Source organism: Mus caroli, chromosome 2, assembly GCF_900094665.2.
Source record: "Mus caroli chromosome 2, CAROLI_EIJ_v1.1, whole genome shotgun sequence".
NCBI lineage: Eukaryota > Metazoa > Chordata > Mammalia > Rodentia > Muridae > Mus > Mus caroli.
The window spans coordinates 25,419,168-25,425,628 of NC_034571.1; positions in this window are offsets into that span (position 1 = coordinate 25,419,168).

Genomic DNA, 6,461 nt, shown 5'->3' on the forward strand with positions numbered 1-6,461 from the left:
GACAAAGTCTTTCATTAACCACCACTAGCTGGCCATCGAGCCCCAGGATCCATCTGTCTCCACCCACCCTCAGCACTAAAGCTACAGATTTTCACCCCACAAGCTTTGCTTATTCATGGTTGCTGGGAATCCAAACTCATGTCCTCCTGCTGCCTAGCACTTCACCCCCTGGGCCATTTCGCCAGCCTATAACCTTGGTCTTATTGGAGGGGAGTAGGGTGCCGGCTGCAGAGCCAACCACATGCTCCAGGGATCCCTGCTAGCTGTGTGTGCTGAGGTGGCCTGAGAGGTCCCTTGGCGACCTGCTGGGGGGGAGATGATAGGTTCATGTCCTCGCCCATCTGAGAACCTAGACAAGTCATCACCTCTCTTCAGGGGCCGAATTCTCCAATCCCTGGAGCCTCCTTTGCTCCCCCACATCTTCTCAGTAGCAACAAGACAGGGCATGGACACTCGAAGGACGCATATGCCACATCCCTCCCTCCAGCTCAGCTTCGCCCATACTGTGGCAAAGATCTGCTCAGAATTCACAGCTGCTGGGGGTTCATGAATTATGCACAGCCCCAGATCAACCCATCAGCTACTGTCAGGGAGGAATCAAAGGCCTTGTGATGGGTGACAGCCTTCTGTGGAGCCTAGAACCCTTTGCAAGAGTCCTGATGTCACCAGATCCTGTAGTTCTCCGATCTCTACCCCTCCCAGATGGCCCTCTCTTCGTTTCTCTGCCAGGTGCGGGTCTGATGGACTGGAAAGGGACCTCAACAACAAAAAGCCTGGCCCATGTTTTCTGAGTTCGTTCCGAAATGCTCAGGCTGAATAATTGATGGCAGCACTATATTTGTGAGGGAAAAGTCACCTTGGGTATAGCTACAGCATCGAAGCTTCCTTTGGTCAATCCACTTTGATAGTGGATTCTTGTAATCCCAGGGTGGGGGTGGTAGGGTAGAAGCAGTAAGATCAGGTGTTCAGGGTCAGCCTCAACTACATAGAGAGTTCAAGGACAGACTTGGCTAGGTGAGACCTCTGTCCAGGGAGTGTGAGAGATCCACACAAGTAAAGATAAACTGAGCCACAAAACAGGGAATGAATCTAGACACAGGTACTCTCCTGCCAAGAATGCAGTGGGGCAACCCCACTGTCACAGGGGCAGAATTATCCCAAACCACTCCTTACAGATAAGGAAAAGTCCACCGAGGGAGGACTGGAGGGCTGACTGTGAAAGTGCTCAGAGGAGATAGAAGACGGGACGTGGAAAAGAGTGTCACCCATACCTCAGGCAAAATGGTTCCCCAGATACCGTCACACACGTGGAATGGCCCAGCTCTCATGACACAATGGCTTCTCAGGTAACCAGCCCCATTCTGAAGCCATTAGGGTACCAGCCACTAGCCACAGTAGGGCGTCCTCAAAGAAAGTCCGCCCAGGCTAGAGACTCCAGGGGTCTCCAAATGTCAGGGACAGGGACTGAGACACCTTGGAATCTAAATGTTCTCCAGTCATATTATAAAGGTTACACGCACACACACACACACACACACACACACATGCACAAGACACACACACAATTGGTTGCAGGAAGATGGGACATGGCTCCAGCTCACCATGTCCTCACCAAAGCCCTTGCTTACATCAGAACCTCTCACTCAGCCACGCCAGCCCCGAGACCTCTCATAGGCTCTATCTGTTCCAGGCGGTAGTCTGGACACAGCCATATCTCAGCCATTGCCACCAACAGCTCTACATACTAGTGTGTCCTGCTGCCTAATGAAGGTGCTGGAAGCACAGGAGGGCAGCTTAGAGGGAAGGAGCACGGGGATTGATTAGCAATGTCTGCTGAAAACCATGGCAGGGGGATTCTAGCAGGGACCCAGCTCTGAGGTGGCACTCAGAGCTCCAAGACCTGAAATCGGAGGAATGAAGAGAAGATCCTCCCTCCACACCACCCAGTGTCTACAAACAAACAAACAGACAGACAGACAGACAGAACCCCACAACTCAGTGGATTAAAATGCAGTTAGATTGGCCATTTGGAACAGAAGCTGTAGAGCTTCACACTGGATCTTATACTTCACTACTTAATATATTTTATGCACTTATCCATCACCCAAAACGAAGAGTTAATCTAGAAAGACAATCAGCTCTCTGACCCATGTCTATCATTTGCCTTCAGTCTTCCTTGACCCACAGTATAAAGTCTCTCCTTGGTCTCTTCTGCATGTTATAGCACACACACACACACACACACACACACACACACACACACACACACACGCATGCTCTAACACTGCTTGCTCTACTGCACACACACATGCATGCTGCACACATGCACTTACACTGCTTGCTGTACTGCATCCATACATACGTGCCGCACGCACACTGCATGCACCTGTGCGTCCACACCACACACATGCAGTCACACTGTGTGCACCTGTGCATCCACGAGCTTACTGTGCTTTTCTTGCTGAGACAGTGGCCTCATTTCATATTAAACATTCTAAGTTCATTCATTTTTTTTCTGCAAACTTTGTGTATTGGTTTTTCTCTAGCAAGAAACGGGGTTTTTCCTCTGCTCCCTTTTCTCGCTCCTCCCCTCCCTCCCCCTCGATCACCCCCTCCCCACTCCAAGTATCTCTTATCATCCCCTCTGCCCTCACTTAGTTTTTCTGATTCTCTCCGCACTCTCCCCACCACTGAGAATCTGAGATGTTAGGACAGAGGCACTTCGCTGTTTGTCCTGCCCTCCTAATTCTCCTGCTGGGCACCAGAGCTGAGGCTGAGCAGCTATGGAGTCTGGGCTTAGCAGCCCCTGCTTTCCGATGGCCCACTGCCCCACTGGGACTACAGAGCTCAGGCTTAAGAACTCCCCGCTTCCAGATGCCCTCACCCCTCCTGAGAACCCTGGGGAAATTGTCTCTGTGTGACTGCTAGGTGTTCTGTGTGGAGTGGCAGGTTGACCAGGGTCACTGCTCCTGCAGAGAGAGCCTGGAAAATTCCAGTTGCCTCACGCTCTGAGTTGTTGGATGTCCAGAGGACTCTCTGCCTGCTGCTCTCCATCTCCCTGGCCTGTCCCTGTCACTTTGGCTCATAGTGTTCTCACTGGACAGGCCATGGGAAACTTGGGGACACATTGGGAGGAGGTGGTTTGGCATAGGAAGAAAAGGAGTTCCTGGGACTTTGTGACCTTGAGCAAGTCTCCTGGCCTGGCTGGACATACCTCCCCTGGAAACTCATTCAGCTACAAACTTGGCTATCCAGACCCAGGGCAGAGAACTCAGTGAGACTTTCTGGACACATCTGCTTGTCCCCGGGCTTCTGCTGAGCCCTCTCAGTGATGCTTTGCGGAGTCAGGCTGATGGATTTGTTGGCTGAATCACCAACCCCTGCTCATAAGAGCAAGCAAAGGAGGCATCGTACGGAGCCCTGTGCTGTGCTGGGCTCTACGGAAGGGTTCCAGCGATGAGAACTACCCAAGTACTACCTGCATTTCAGAGACCAGGAAGTTCAGAGAAGTTAAGAACTTGGCCAATATCACCTAGCCAGGAGTGGAGAAGCTGGGACTTCCTGTGGCATGTTTTGGGAACCCCAGTTCCTCCAGCTTCCCCCTCCTCCCACCACCACCTTATTCTTTGCTCAAAGCTCTTGATTCTCAATGAAAAGCATCTCTAGACGCAGAAGCTCCTACAAGTGCCAGTGCCCGGGGTGACATCATTGCCCACTCTCTTACTGGGGAGAGTGTCTCTATCGGATACGTTAATCCATCAGTAGTCAGGAGGGCTGGAAACCCACTTCTGCGATGAGGGAGAAGCAAGGTGCACACTTCCAGAGTGGAGGTGATGGGGACAGGGCTTTGGAAAAGCAGCACAGAGCAGGGACAGGAAAAGAGACGTGGCAACGTCAAGGCCTGCTGAGTGCTAGACACTTTTTAAAAAGACTGTGTGTGTGTGTGTTTCTGCATGTATGTTCACATGAGTGTGGATGTCAGTGGAGGCCACAAGAGGGCTCCAGATCACCAAGAGCAGGAATTACAGGGTCGTAAGCCCTCTGCTGTGCTTGAACTGAGATACACGTCTTAAGGTGCTGCTGAACCACGCACCCCCACATGTGGTGTGTACCCTCATCATGTCAGTCTGGACCTGCTGTACACAGATGGGGAAGCTGAGTATCCAGTTTCATGTCAGATGCTCAGCCCCTGCCAGTGACTAATGCCAACCAAGGGCCCCATTAATACCTGAGGAATGGAGGTGTTTGGGGGAAGCCCTGAGTACTCAGAGGCACAGGGAAGGTTTTGGGTCCTGAGGATACAACATGGCCAGAGGGGTCACAAGCAGAGGTCACTCCGCTGGAGCAGAGCCTGCCACCAGCTGAGCCTTGCAGCCTGTGGCCTGAATGCCTTCCAGATCCCCACAGGACCTCACCGCCCTGCCAGCTCAGGGCAGCTGCTATGTCGGACAGTTCTAGGGAAGCCGAAGAAATCCTTCACCCTGCCCCCAATTGGCCCCTAGCCAGAGCTAAATGGCACTCAAAACTGGAGAGAGAGAATGGGTACCCTTGCCCATAGGGCACCTGTGCCAGGTGGGGTCCATATCCAGGCACGGGGTGCCAGCATCCTCTTTTGACTTCTGTCACTCTGTCTGAGACACACCTGACCACTCAGGTTGGACAGAAATCCACATAGTTTTCCTAGTCAGAGGAAAGAGGACTGGGCTGGTCGGAGATAGGGAAGGTTTAAGCAGAAGTCAGCAACTGGAGATGGGAGTTAAGTCCTCAAGGACAGAAGGAACTTCATGTGTAAAGGCCCTGGGATGAGAGCTAAGGCATAGGAGATTCTGAAAACAAGACTAGAGTGGCTGGAGGTGGAGGCATCCTGAGATGGGTCTGGAAGGGCAGGCAGGCTGATCTCTTATGCAGTATGGTGAGGACTCCTGGACCCAGGAATGGATGGTGTTTGCCGGGGACCTGTAGAGGAGTGGGTGGGAACAGAGGTGACTTAGCTGCTATAGACAAATACCACTGAGATGGATAACCTGAGTTCAGTCCCCAGTCCCACATGGTGGAAGGAGAGAAGTGACTACCACAAGTTGTCCTCTGACCTCCACACACATACCTCCACATATGCACACACATTCATAGACATTCACACACACACACACACACACACACACACACACGTACATACAAATCAATGATGAAAATAAAATTTTGAAAGAAGAGGGGCCCAGGTTGACAGCTGTTCTGCTATGGGTTCTGGGGTACAGGGTCAGTCCCCACTTCCTTTGTGGACAGCTTTGATCTGTGCAGTCCCAAGGCACCTCTAACCGGCATTCCCTTTAGATATTTTGCTCATGGTGGACAAGGTACAGGGCTCTCACAGACCTTGTAAAAGGCACTTAGACTAGTGACTTTTGCTATGAAGACTCCTTACGTAGACCCTGGTAAATAAAGGCAGGCTGAGTCTGTCTGCGCCTCTGCTCCATATTTGTCTGCTTTACTAGGGTCACATACCTACAGCCTGTGTGTCACTCACTCTTGTCTAGAACCAGGAGGACCATGACCTTCTCAGTCTCCTTCAAGGCCAAAATTACGAAGGTAAGAGTGGAAGCCTTATCAGCTTACAATGTCCTGTCCCAGGCCCTGTAACATCCCAGCCATTGTCCTACATGTCACCTTAGATTCCAGAACTAGCAGAGCCTCATAGGACAGACAGACCAGCACCAGCTGACAGTGATTGTTCGAAAGGAACAACCTTGCAACAGGGATGTCTACCTCCAGAGCTCCAGCTTGTTCCCTTGGGCAATAAGGACTTTCTCGGAGTACCCTATAGACCTGAGGCAGGCACATTTTAAAAATATTTTTTTTTCTGATTTTCATTTATGTGTCTGTGTGAGCACAAGTGTGTGTTGAAATCAAGAGAGGACACCAGATGCCCTGGAACTGGGAACTGAACTTGAGTCCTCTGCAAGAGCAGTGTGTGCTCTGAATGGCTGAGTCAGCACACCTCTTGTGCCCCTCCCCCGGTGCAGTTCGGGGGAGGGGCACCTCTTCCAATTCTACTTGAATCTAAAGTTTGAATCCTCACATCAGTGCCCTGAAGATGGACCTGGGACCCTTCATCTGCACTTTGCAGTGTGCACGCACTGGTGAACATTTTGCAGTGTGCACACTCTGGGGGACAGCTTCTCCCTGCTTTCACCACCACAGGCCTCTTTAGCTGGCACACTGGATGTATCAGGATGGTGGCCAAACCGAGCTGCTGAAGCCCCTGAAGCCAAGGCTTTTGCTATAAAAACTACAACCCAGCACTCACCTCTTGAGTAGCTCTGCCCTAGGCACCCACATGGACAGTTCTCCCTACACTCACCTCTTGAGTAGCTCTGCCCTAGGCACCCCCATGGACAGTTCTCCCTACACTTAAAGGGGTTTTCTAACTCAGCTCAAATCAGCCTTAGGGTGGCAACCACAGG